Source organism: Rhincodon typus, chromosome 13, assembly GCF_021869965.1.
Source record: "Rhincodon typus isolate 14 chromosome 13, sRhiTyp1.1, whole genome shotgun sequence".
NCBI lineage: Eukaryota > Metazoa > Chordata > Chondrichthyes > Orectolobiformes > Rhincodontidae > Rhincodon > Rhincodon typus.
The window spans coordinates 30,925,406-30,940,219 of NC_063344.1; the positions used below are offsets into that span (position 1 = coordinate 30,925,406).

Sequence of the window (14,814 nt, forward strand, 5' to 3'; positions counted from 1 at the left end):
AACCTAGATCTCAGGAACTGATCCAGATCTCCCTAAATGCTTTAAGCAAGATCTTCAGTGTTTTGTGTACTGCCAGTAGCCTGTGCTATTAGCTAGTGTGAAAAATTTGCACGGATACCATCAGGGTGAATGGTATTGTCTGGCCTAAAGGAAACCTGGGATGGAAAAATTACAGTCTCAGAACAGAGCTTGCCCAAAATACCCTTCATGATTTTTCACATTATCTTTATGTATTGGCTTTTAAAACTCTAAAATAAAGTAGAACTTTAATTGCAATCCAGTTCACAATAGTCACGGTGAACTCACATATTGTTGCACATCGATAAAAATTTAAATGTAATATAGCGAGATCATTCAATTCCATTTCAAGGAAACAAACTCAAAAAGAAAGAATGCAGTGAGTAAGCTGCCCAGCTGCAATGGGGACTTAATAACCGTTATCATCAAATGTGAATTTACTTTAATCACTTGCTTAGTGAACCACCAATGTGTTTCTAGCATCAACATTGATACTTAGAGAATAATTTCATTGTGCACATAAAACACACAATGTACCCTAACATTCTCATTTGTTTTTCCACTTATCAACTACCACCAGAGGTAAAACATTTGACGCAGACAGGATTCAATGCGTTTTATTAACATGAGCATTACGGTCAATGCAAATACAGTAAAAAAAAAGGCTGCTGACAACCACTCCACTATGCTACCTCAAAATTCCAGTATTTACCCTGATGTGTCAGCAGTTCATTAATTTACAATCATAAATTATTTCCTTACATGCAATTATTTTCTCATCCTGAAATATTAGAACACATTCAGTCAACACAAAGTGTTTATTTCTGAATGAACAATGAGAATATATTACATTACACTGGTAGTTAAAGACTTAGCAATGATTTACAAAGTCCATCCCATCCAAGTTTCAGACTTCTTTAACATATCTGTCAAGTGTCTTGAGCCCGGCCACAGAAGCTAAGTTTACCAATAGCATTAGCGTTTAAGCCAGATTCTTGCATAGCTTACAGAAAATAAATGCATTAGCGAAAACAGATTCAAACCCAATCCCTCCGTTAGAAGATTGTATTGACAGGATCAACAGTGCTTCATTTCTTGCTAAGGAGCACAGTCTGATGAGGAGAGTTTGAATAGACTGTACCTTTGGAATATAGAGGAACGAGAATAGAACTGATTGAAACATACACGATACTTAGATACCTTGACAGGGTAAGTGTAGAAAGGTTATTTTCCCCGAGTGGGAGATTCTCAGATCAAAGGCCATAACCTAATAAGAGATCGCACATTTAAGGCAGAGATGACGTGGCATTTCTTCTGACGGTAGTGAATCTGTGGTGTTCTTGACGATAGAGAGCTGTTGAGGTGGGTCATTATATTTGAGGCCAGGATGGACAGCTTTTTAATCAGTAAGAGCATCAGGGTTATGAAGAAAATGCTGGAATGTGATATTGAAAATTATCAGATCAGCCATAATCTCATTGAATGGAGGAGTAGACTCGATGGGCTGAATGCCAACTTCTGCTCCGACATCTTATATAGTCTATGGTTGATCTATTGTAAAGGTACTCAAGTGCCAGGAGCATCATAGGCTAAAGAGATACCCACCTTTGTAACACTAAAAGAATTCTATCAATATCAAGTCATGCTATTTGGATTTAAATATGCTCAGTCTTAATCCAAAAATTTAATAGTTTTGGCTGAAGTTCCTAACTTTAGTTTAGTTTAGACAATGTTGCAATAGACAGGAACACTGGTTAAAACTGAAGCAACTTGAAGACCTGTCTAAACAATTACAGTTATCTGGGTTAGCAATCAAACTTGCTAAAAGTGAATTTTCAAAGTGAGGGCAACTTCCCTTGGACATATCATAAAGCAAGAGCAAGCATTGCCAGTAACAGCAAAGGTGAAGGCTCTGGTGGAATTCTCCATTCCTAATACTAAAATGAAAATCATGAGGTTTAAAGTTTGAGAAGATTTGTAGCTCGGGTTGTGGATGAGGTTGTAGACACGCTCGTCGAGCTGGTGGGTTTGGTTGCAAACATTTTGTCACCCTGCTAGGTACAACAGACCACAACAGGAAGACACAACACGACCAGACTCACTAATCACCCTACCGTACATCAAGGACATTTTAAAGACAACCACAAGACTACTCAGACCCCTAGGTATCAGCGTAGCCAAAAACTAACAACCACCCTACGACAGCTACTGACGAATGTAAAGGATCCCATACCCAAAACCAGCAAAACTGCAGTAATATACAAAATACCATGCAAGGACTGTGAGAAACACTACATAGGCCAAACTGGAAGAAAACTGACAATACGGATACACGAACACCAATCAACCACCAAGAGATACTTGTCCCACTACACACGGACAACGAGGGACACAAATTCGACTAGGACAACACATCCATAATCGCACAAGCCAAACAGAGACATGCCAGGGAATTCCTGGAGGCTTGGCATTCCAACCAGAATTCCATTAACAAACTCATTGAATTAGACCCTGTGTACAAACCAATGAGAAACAGAACCAGAAGTGGCACCAAACACCCCAGCGAACCGAGGCATATAAATAACAAGCAGGACATAACACCAACGCCTCTCTGGAGCCGCCACTGATGATGTTACCTAGCAGGGTGACGAAATGTTTACAAACAACCCACCGGCTCGGCGATCATGTCTACAACCTCAAAATAATGAGGTTTTTGGGAAATGTGGATTTTAACTGAAGTGTGCATGTCTAACCTCAGCATAATAACTGTACCTTTGGCAGATTTGTCATGAAACCAGGCAATAATGGTATGGTCAGCAGAGTGCCAAGCAGCCTTTGAGAAACCGAAGGCAATCCTGATGAATGAAACAGTGTTGGCTGTCCCCAATTTTATGAAACCTTTTAAAATGTCAATTGATACTAGTTACTTGGGGGCAGGTGCCACCTTACTGCAAAATGACGTACTGAGGACAGAGAAGCCAGTAGGATACTTTTTTCAGAACGTAAATCAATATCAGAAGAAGCACTCTACAGCATAAAAGGAGATTTACAATTATCATGGCTCTTCAATGTTTTGAAATCTATGTGAGTTATGGTTGCAAAGAAACACTAATATATATTGACCATAAGCCAATTGTTTTTGTGCAGAAATTAAACACTGAAAATTCAAGAATCTACTATTTACTTGTTAAGCCATTCTTATTAAAATTGCCACAAGAGCAAATACAGTGGCTGACACAGTATCCAGAATGCAATTGTACTAATGCAGTTTATGAATTGGGGAAGTAAATGATAGGACATTGTTCAAATATTGTACAGGGAATGAATGAGGATGAAGCACAGTAATTTTTGTGTTGTATTGTATGTTGTGTGTTGTGTGTTTTCCTGATCATGAAACACATCACCATTTTTAAACAGACAACAGCATCTCATCATTGCAAAAATCCAAAGGTCTGAGAACAAAAAGGACTTTGTGCTTCATGGTCTGGACTTCTGATCTTCAGAATTTTGTTTACATCGTATATATTCTTTTTCCATCCGTAATATATTTATAAACAGTTTGACTTTTGTCTATCTTAAACATGATTATGTGTGTGTTTGAAAGGGTATCATTTTAGTTTCATATATTAGAATTTTCTTTCACTGTATTTGTTAGAATTATTTTTACAGTTACTGAGGAAAACCTGGTTTAGTATGTTTTTGTCTTGGGTAGCAGTCAGTCAAACCAAATTGGGCTTGGTGGTCTTTTTGGGATTTTATACATTTATAAAATTTGTGACAATTTGTAGAACAGTATGTCAAGGACAGACAGAAAAGCACACACAATACTATTGCTTCTCTCTCCCATCTCACTTTACTGCTGCCCTTTTCACATTCCTTCCTATCCCCTCTACTGCACTTTTTCATTCCTCACGCTTCAACTTTCCACCCCTGGAACCCTCTACTGCTCCCTTAGGCTAGCAACAAAAGGACTGTTGAAGGGAGTAGGGGGAAGTTCAAGGAATTGGGGCAGTTTACAGATACCTGGTGTACACCAATGAGATCAGAAACTGGAAAAAGTGTACATGCACTGGCAGAAGCAGTGGGTGCTGAGTTCCTGTTTGAACCTCAGAATTGCTGAAATAAAGAATTATCTCAAACCTTATTCATCTAAATTTCTTTAGCTGTATTCATATCCAACATCATGAACAGCACTTTTTCCTGAATGTAGTCATGGTGAATTATCTCTCCCAATTCTCCTCAAAATCGTAGCTTTCAGCGGGGGAGGGAAGCACAGCATCGTCTTGTAATGCCTCTCCTCCACGGTCTACCTCAAGATTGCCCTCCCACCTGTTCCCATAGTTATCTATTGAATCACAGCCTAAATATTTCTGCAAACATTTCTCCATCCAGTTTGCGTCATCACCATGGAATTCCACCCAAGGGGTCTCTCCTTTCTTATCTGCATTTATTTTTCTTATAATTCATTCACAGGATGAGGACTTCACTGACCAGGCAGCATTTATTGTCCATCCCTAATAGTTCAGGGTCAACTACATTGCAGCAGGTCTGGAGCCATACGTGGGCCAGGTAAGGATGCCAGATTTCTTTCCCCAAAGTACAACAGTGAACCAAATGATTTTGTTCCCCACCATTCAGTGTTAGTTTCATAGTCCTATTGCTGAAACCAGCTATATATTACATAATCATTAACTGAAATTAAAAATAACTAATTATGTGATGAAATGTGTATTCATATTCCCAATGTATTCAAGCTATGTCTCTAGATTTTTACTGCAATAACATGACCATTACAATGCTATCTAGCCCCAACCATCCCCCTTTGGTTCTTTAGTCATCAAGTTAACACTGCATGACACTTCTGAAAGGAAATTTTAGAAACTGGGCTTGGAACTGGGACTTGGTCAATGGAGAGACTAAAATGTAGGAGAATAAAGCCAGAAAGCTTTCAATAAAAGTATTCTGCACATTCATTGTCCTGCTCTGAGTGGATTCACCTTGCTTCCAACAGAGGACTAATTAGACATTATTATGTTGCAATGCTACTAATTTTCTGATCCATCTTACCATCAAGCACAGTTTAGTACTATTAGTGCAAGATCAGTGAATTTCCATTCCAATTTATCTTCTAGAACAAAAAAAGTAATGGACAAATAGGTGACAGTCTGTGGACAAGAGATGAAATACCCACATATTTGATGCTAGCAAAATGGATGTGTTATAATACGACCTGAGCATAAGGAAGTGTTCCAGACCCTGCAGAGACAATTGGTGACATAATAACAGTTATGAACAATTTGGCTCTGGGATTTGATCATTTTCTTTGTTCTCTGGGCCTTCTTTTACTGACTATCTATGCAACTACATATTTATGGTACTTATAAACCAACCCGATCAATACTTGACTTGTCAACTTCCACAAGAATATTTACTTCCAGATCTGTGAAAGTTTATATCACAGGAGCCATCATTGATTCCAATACAATATAATGCAGCACAGAAACAGTCTCTTCGGCCCGCCAAGCCTGACCAATTCCTAGTCCTTACTTAGGCCTATTACATATTGCCTATACACGATTTCTAATCCTCTGTTCACCCCACATTCAAGTGTCTATCAGGATATGCTTTAAATTTTGCTAACATATCTGCTTCCATCACCTCCACTGGCAGTGTGTTCCAGGCACCCAACATCTTCTCTGTGAAAAATTTTCCCCACACTTCTCCCCTAAACTTACCCTTCTCACCTTGAACCTACGCTCTCTTGTTAGTTGAGCTTTCCACTCTGGGAAAAGACCTCTGATTATCCACCCTATTTATGCGCCTCAATTTCGTAGACCCCTATCAGGTTGCCACTCAGCCTCCATCTTTCCAATGAAAACAATCCTCATAACTAAAACCCTTCAGACCAGGCAACATCCTGGTAAACCTCCTCTGCACCCTGTCCAAGGCATCCACATCCTATATGCCTTCTTGACAATCTTATCCACTTGTGTTGCTACTTTCAGAGATCTGTGGACCTGTACATCTAAATCCCTCTGTATGTCAATGCTTTAAGGGGTCGGCCATTTATTGCATAATTCGCACCGGTAATTGATCTTCCACAATGCATCCCTTCACACTTGTCTGGATTAAAATCCATCTACCATTTCTCTGCCAAAATCTGCAATCTATTTATACCCTACTTTATCATTTGACAACGGTCCTCACTATCTGCAACACCACCAATTTTGGTATCATCTGCAAACTTACTCATCAGACCACCTACATTTTCCTCCAGATGATTTATGTATATGTTACAAACAACAAAGGTCCTAGCACTGGTCCCTGCAGAATACCATTAGTTACTGATCTTCATTCCAAAATGCACTGCTACTCCCTGCTTTCAATGACCAAGCCAGTTTCATATCCATCTAGCCAATTCACCCCAGTTCATAAGGTGGCTTATAAAGTGCCTTACCAAAATCCACGTAGGCAACATCTGCTGCCCTTTCCTCAACAATCATTCTTATCACCTCCTTAAAACTGTTATATTATTCAAACAACAGATAGGCCTCCCAGCGTCCTTTCCGACATTTCTTTCATAAAAATAAGACAAGGAAATCAAATTACCTAGCTCCACACCTCATTCTGGAGAACCCATTTGGTAAATTTGGTTATGGCATTGCCATAATAAGGATAGTGCAGTCAGTTCTGCTATGACACAATAGTTGTGTTCCTGTGCAACATCACGTTATAGAAAATTGCACTATATAAATAATGGGGCCTATGGGAAAAATGGGGTTAGGGCAGGCCACCAAAAAATATTACTCAAAAATCACTCAAAAGCCCAACACAAAGGGTAGCACACTTTGAATAAATGTTTATTCATATCTAATAATGGACTAAAAGTAAATTTAACACCTTACCTCGAAAAAACATATCAAAATGACTTGATGCGGAGGAGGTTTTGAAGTTGCTGTGTTGTTTATGTTGATCATATGATGCTGGCGTGGAGACTCTTTCCGTGCTAACATTGAGCATGCTCAGGACAAAGCCTGTGAAACAATCATGTGATGTTGATGCATACTCCTCCGGGCACCAATGGAATTGTGTTATAGCCAACACAAGTTGGCATTTTAGAAATAGCGGTCCCCTATTCGCCAGTCACGTTACAGGCAATTAGTGTTGTCGGAACACGCGTTATAGCAGAATCAACTAGAATTTCTAACACCAACTGTAATTCATTAGTTGGGGTAAAAATACAACTCCCTACCTTTAAACAGCATTTTTAATGTAGAAAAATTCAGCAGGGCTCATCAAGGTAGAAGAGAAACATAGCGGCGTTCCTGGTAAAACTTAATGCTAGTTAACAGGAATGTCAACTCAGCAAGTGACGACATCACTTAGCTAGCCTGCTGCAGACGTGTTTTGCAATGCTATGTCTTACTGCTCAATAATGGATCCTATTAGGCTACAAGACCAAGCCATAAATGACTGCAAAGTGTGCTGTCAAATCACAATGACATTATTGCAGTTACCTGTTTTACTGCAATGTTGTTGTTTTGTTAGCATGGGGGGAAGTGGGGGAAGAAAGTACATTTTACAACTCTGCAACATTTCGAACAATTGCAGAAATAATTCACTTGACTGGTACATGTATGGCTTTGAAGTACAGAGTGGAATAACATTTATGTAAAATGTGCAAGTCGTCCAGTTAAGAACAAGCGATTGTGTATATAAGAAAGGCAACTGGAGCAATTACAAGATAGGATGTGCTAATGGCAAGCCATGCTCTTATCTGATTTGTTGATCGTATACATGTTTATTGCATTACAAAGTTATTTTTAAAGCTGCAAAGAATGGGTAAACTACCATGCCAACTGTACCCAAGAGGTTTACTTTAAAAATTCTAAACTGAGTGAGAAGACTTTTTTTTAGTGAAAATCACTCATAGAATCCCTATAGGGCAGAAAAAGGCCATTTGGCCCATCAAGTCTGCACCAACCCTCCAAGCACCATCCCTCTACTTGATCCCCGTGACCCCACATTTACCATGGCTACTTGCAACAACTTTCTATTAAGATTTGTTGATCCTGTCCAAAATAGGCACAGTCTCAGCAGAGAAGGTGAAAATATTCAGATGGCAAAGTCTACTAGCACCACAGTAGGACCACCTCCTCTTTCCTCCCACTGCTGGTGACACAGGAGTCGGGCCCAGATTTCCCACATTCCTTGTTTCTGCCACTTAACTGCCTCTTCTTAAAGCCACCAGACTCTTGTTGGAATATACTTCTGCATCTGGAACAAACTCTGACTGAGGAGCACATTTCAGATCCAGTTCAACAGTATAGAAAGGATAGAACCAATGCCCCTGCAAAGCTCAATCCCAAAGAGGAGAATTTTCCCCTTTGATTTCGCAGTCAGTGGACTACAAGTAAAATACTAATTTACAGTGCACTATATATCATTGAAATATGTAGCAAAATCAGACTCTAAGAGATCTGCAAGTAATGCAAAGTTAACTAATAGGAAAGAATCTGATCATCTCCCCAAATACATTTTTTTTTAGTTCATTCACAGGCTGAGGGTGTCATTGACTGGACCAGCATTTAGTGCCCATCCCAAAATGCCTAGAGGGCAGTTAAGATCCAGCCACATTGGAGTCATATGTAGGCCAGACCAGGGAAGGATGGCAGTTTCCTTCCCTAAAGGACATTAGTGAACCAGATAGGTTTCAACAAATACATTTGGATAACAAGAAGTTAACCATTGGTTAATATGAAGTGCAGTTTACCAACACAGGAAAAAAAACTTCATTTAGCAAACTTTGGTTTTAAGCTGGTGTAAGTGGTGGTGTATTCAGAATTAACAACTTCCTGCAGGCAATTTCAGCTTACTAGTACCAGATTGAGAAGTTAAGACTGTACAGAATACCCTGTCTCATGATTTTTGAGTCCCAAATTTCATAGTCGTAGAGTCATACAACATGGAAACAGACCCTTCAATCCAACTTGTCCAAGTTTCCCAAACTAAACTAGTCCCTTTTGCCTGCATTAGGCCCATATCCCTCTAAATCTTTCCTATTGATGTACCAGTCCAAATGCCTTTTAATTGTTATCACTGTTCCTGCATCTACCACTTTCTCTGGCAGTTCATTCCACACACAAATAACCCTCTGTATGAAAAAGTTGCCCTCAGGTACCTTTTAAATCTTTTTCCTCTTACATTAAAAATATGCTTCCTAGTTTTGAACTTGCCTACCCGAGAGAAAAGACTTTTGCTATTCACCTTATCTATGCCCTTCATGATTTTATAAACCGCTATAAGGTCACTCCTCAACCTCCTATGTTCCAGTCAAAAAAAGTCCCAGCTTATTCAGCATCTCCTTACAACTCAAGCCCTCCAGTCTTGGCAACATCCTTGTAAACTTTTTCTGAACCGTCTCCAATTTAATAACATCCTTTCTATAGTACGGCAACCAGAACTATACATGGTACTCCAAAAGTGGCCTCACCAACATCCTGTACAATCATAAGATGAATCCCAACTCTTATACTGAATGGTCTGAGCAATGAAGGCAAGCATGCCAAAAGCTTTCTTTACCACTCTGTCTACCTGTGATGCAACTTTTAATGAACTATGCACCTGAAACTGTAGGTCACTGTTCTACAACACTCCCCAGGGCCATACCATTAACAATGCAAGTCCTGCTCTTGTTTGTCCTACTCATATGTAACACCTTGCATTTATCTAAATTAAACTCCATCTGCCACTCCTCAGCCCATTGGCTCAATTGATTAAGATCCCTTTGTAATCTTAGATAACCTTCCTCACTGTTTACTATTCTACCAATTTTGGTGTCATCCACAAACTCACTAACCATGCTTCCTATATTCTCATCCATATTGTTTGTATAAATGATAAACAACAGTGACCCAACACCAATCCCTGTGGAACACTACTGGTCACAGGTCTCCAGTCCAAAAACCAACCCTCCATCCCAACCCTCTGTATCCTACTGTCAAGACAATTTTGCATCCAATTGGCAAGCTCTTCTGAATCCCATGTGATCTAACTTTACTAACCAGTTGACCATGCAGATCTCGGTCAAAAGGCCTTACTAAAGTCCATTTAGGCAATGTCTACTGTTCTGCCCTCACCTATCTTCTTGGTCACATCCTTGAAAAAACTAAAACAAATTTGTGAGACAATTTACTGCGCACAAATATAAGAATGTAAGGAATAGGAGCAGGAGTGGGTTATCTGGCCTCTCGAGCCTGCTCTGCCATTCAATAAGATTGTGGCTGATCTTTTTGTGGACTCAGCTCTACTTACGTGCCTGCTCACCATAACCCTTAATTCCTTTAGTGTTCAAAAATCTATTTTACTTTAAAAATGTTCAACAAGGTAGCCCCAACTGCTTCACTAGTCGGGGAATTCCACAAATTCACAATCCTCAAATCAGTCCCGAATCTGCTCCCCTCATTTTGAGATGAGAACCCCCTAGTTCTAGTTTCACCCGCCAGTGGAAACAACCTCCCTGCTTCTACCTTACCTATTCCCTTCATAATTTCATATGTTTCTATAAGATCCTCCCTCATTCTTCTACGTTCCAATGATTATACCTCAATCTCTCCTCATAAGCCAACCATCTCCACTCTGGAATCAACCTAGTGAACCTCCTCCACAACCCCTCCACTGGCAGCAGATCCTTTCTCAAGTAAAGAGACCAAAACCAAAAGAGCCACACAAGTAGATAGGGTGGCAAAGAAGGCATATGGCATGCTTGCCTTTACTGGTTGGGAACGGAGTACACAGTACAAGAGTCAGGATGCCATGTTGCTTTGGCTAGGCCACATTTAGAGTACTGCATTCAGTTCTGGTTGCCACATTACAGGAAAGATGTGGAGGCTTTGGAGAGGGTGCAAAAGAGATTTACTAGGGTGCTGCCTCAATTAGAGGGTATGAGCTATAAGGCGAGGCTAGAAAACTCAGGTTGTTTTCTCTTGAGGCGTGCAGGCTGAGGGAAGACTTTTTAGAAGTCCATAAAATTATGAGATGCATAGATAGGCTTGACGGTCAGAATCTTTGTTCTAGAATTGATATGTCTAATACTAGGGGGCATGCATTTAACTTTAGAAGGGTAAAGGCCAACGGAGATGTGAGGGGCAAGGTTTTTACACAGAGAGTGGTAGGAGTCTGGAATGCACTGCCAGCAGTGGTGGTGGCAGATACAATAGGGACATTTAAGGGACTTTTAGATAAGACCATAAATATGCAAGGAATGGAGCGATATGGAGCAATGGCAGGCAGAAGGGATTAGTTTCATTTGGCACAAAATCATGTGCCAAAGGGCCCATTCTCATGCTGTACAGTTCTATATTCTATGTTAAAACTGAACACAGTACTCCAGTTGTGGCCTCACCAGCACCTTATACAGCTGCAGCATAACCTCCCTGCTTATTTAAAACTCCATCCCTCTTGCAATGAAGGGGAATATTCCATTTTCCTTCTTAATTACCTGCTGCCCCTGCAAACCAACATTTTGTGATTCATGCACAAGGACACCCAGGTCCCTCTGCACAGCAGCAAATTTTTTCACCAATTTAAATAATAGTCCATCTTACTGTTATTCCTACCAAAATGGATGACCTCACATTTACCAACATCATACTTCATCTGCCAGACCCTTGCCCACTCACTTAACCCATCCATATCCCTTTGCGGACTTTCAGTGTCCTCTGCACACTTTGCTGTAACACTTATCTTAGTGTCATCTGTGAACTTTGACACACTACCCTTGGTCCCCAACTCTAAATCATCTCTCTGTAAATTGTGAACAATTGCGGTCCCAACACTGATCCCTGAGGCACACCACCGGCCACTGATCATCAATCAGAAAAACACCCATTTATCCCCACTCTTTTCTTTCTGTTAGTTAACCAATCCCCTATCTATACTAATACTTTACTTGTAGCGCCATGCACCTTTATATTATACAGCAACCTTTCGTGCGGTACCTTGTCGAATGCCTTCTGGAAATCCAGATACACCACATCCACCAGTTGTCCGTTGTCCACTGCACTTAAAGTCCTCAAAGAATTCCAGTAAATTATTTAAACATGATGTGCCTTTCATGAACCCACGCTGTATCTGCCCGATGGAACAATTTCTATCCAGATGGCATGCTATTTCTTTGTTGATAATAGATTCAAGCATTTTCCGCATCACAGAAGTTAAGCTAATGGGCCTATAGTTATCTGCCTTTTGTCTATCTCCTTTTTTAAAATGTGGAATCAGATTTGCTGTTTTCCCACTCTGCTGGAACCTCACCACAGTGCACCAAATTTTGGTAAATAACAAGTGCATTTGCTATTCCCCCGCTGTCTCCTTTAGTACCCTGGGATGCATTCCATCAGGGCTAGGAGACTTATCTACCTTTAGGCCAATTAGTTTGCCCATCACTGCCTCTTTAGTGATAATGATCGTTTCTAGGTCCTCACCTGCCATAACCTCCTTGTCAATTACTGGCATGTTATTTGTGTCTTCCACTGTGAAAACCGACAAATACCTATTTAATGCCTTAGCATTTCCTCACTTCCTATTATTAAATCCACCTTCTCATCCTCTAAAGGACCAATGTTTACCTTAGCCACTCTTTTTTGTTTCATATATTTGTAGAAACTTTTGCTGTCTGCTTTTATATTCTGAGCTAGTTTATTCTCATAATCTATCTTACCCTTTTTTAATCGTTTTTTGTGGCTTTTTGTTGGCCTTTAAAGATTTCCCAATCCTCTAGTTTCCCACTAATCTTTGGCACTTTGAATGCACTAGCTTTCAATTTGATATCCTCTTCTATTTCCTTAGTTATCCATGGCTGATTATCCCTTTTCCTACAGCCCTTCCTTTTCACTGGTATATACATTTGTCGAGCACTGTGAAAAATTGCTTTGAAAGTCCTCCACTGTTCTTCAATTGTCCCACCCTATAGTCTTTGCTCCAAGTCTACCTTAGCCAACTCCTTCCCTCATCCCATTGTAGTGTCCTTTGTATAAGCACAAGACATTAGTATTGGATTTTACCTTTTAAATGCAACCATACAGTGAGTGATCGCTCCTTCCGAGAGGATGCCTAACTATGAGATCATTAATTATTCCTGTCTCATTACACAGGACCAGATCTAGGATAGCTTGCTCCCTTATAGGGCCCATTACATACTGTTTGAAGAAACTGTCGCGGATCCTATGAACTCCTCCTCAAGGCTGCCTTGACCAACTTGGTTTTACCAATAAATATGTGGATTAAAATCCCCCATGATAATTGCCATACCATTTTTACATGCATCAGTTTTTTCTCTTGTTTATTACCTGCCCACTATGATGTTATTATTTGGTGGCCTATGGACTCTGCCTCTTAGTGATGTTTTCCCTTTACTATTTCTCATTTCCACCCACATTGATTCAAACATTTTGTCCATAGAACCTATATCATTTCTCACTACCACCCTGATGTCATCCTTAAATATCAGAGCTATATCACCTCCCTTTTCTTCCTGTCTGTACTTATGAATAGTCCGATACCCCTGGATATTTAACTCCCAGTCGTGACTACCCTACAACCACGTTTCTGTAATGGCCACTAAATCATATCTTTTCACAATGATTTGTGCCGTTTGCACATTTACCTTTCTTCAAATGCTAAGAGCATTCAGGTAAAGTGTCCTTATGCTAGTTTTTAATACCTTCATTTTGAATCCTAAAAACTCCACCAGAAGAATCTTCATTTTTAAATATTCTCTCTTTTTCTGTCACTACTTGATTTCCACTCATCTTAGCACTACACTGCTCAACTGCTTCTGGCTTTTTATTTACTGTCATGATTCCCTTTTTCCTTAAGGTCTCGCTCTAGCTAACTTAGAGCCTCTGCTTAGGTTCCCATCCCCCATGCCAAAGCCATGCTGACTATTCCTAATCAGTCTTTGTCTTTGTATTTTGGTATAAATAAGAAATGTTTCAATTTACCCAAGCCCTGTAGTGAAATCAATCAGAAAGCTTTGTCATGTCTGTGCCCTTTTCAGTATATTAAAGATGGCAGAGTAGCTTTTCAAGAAACAGAAGAGCCCCAACAGCACAAAATATCCTTGTAACTGTGCATCAAAAGATATGCCATTATAATGTTAATCAAAAATGAGCACAGAAAAACAACTTAAAAACCAACACATAATTAGGTCTATTATCATCAATAAAAAGTAAAATAAAACAGTTTAATTCATTATAGGTGTGCACCCCTCATTAACAACTGTTGATGGGCACACATCATAACCTGTCTTTACTCTTAATGTATGTTGATTATTTACAAATTCTTCGGTTTTTAATTCAGAATTATAGCACTTAAGGCTCTCCTTTTCAATTTACAGTTATGTAATTAAGCCTAACTGCGCGTGGTGTTTTCTTGTATTTATACAGCAGCTAATTATCAGGAGACTATTCAATGGATTTGGAATTTAGTCAACATGTTTTGCTAATATTGCACAGAACCTACGTTAATCTAACCTCTTGTTTAATGAAACATTCTGTACCAGTCACGTAAACTACATTATTAAGATTCAATTTTCATTTCTTTCCCAAATAGGATCAATAATACATTATTTGAGCAAGACCCTGAGCTGTCATTCTTCATCAGTCACACACTGTCACAGTGGCAAGAAAGCAATATGGCTATGCATTTGCAATTAATGAACTAACAAAGTGCAGCAAAAATGGAAACATTCCAAAAAATATCGAACTCATACCCAATAATAATTTGCAACATTCTTGT

At 39.6% G+C, this 14,814-nt stretch overlaps 1 protein-coding gene across 1 annotated transcript in view; it reads right to left on the reverse strand.

Moving 5' to 3' along the window:
* Positions 1 to 14,814, reverse strand: part of LOC109928881 (chloride channel protein 2) — a 305,011-nt gene that overhangs the window by 33,971 nt on the left and 256,226 nt on the right. The window lies entirely within an intron of this gene.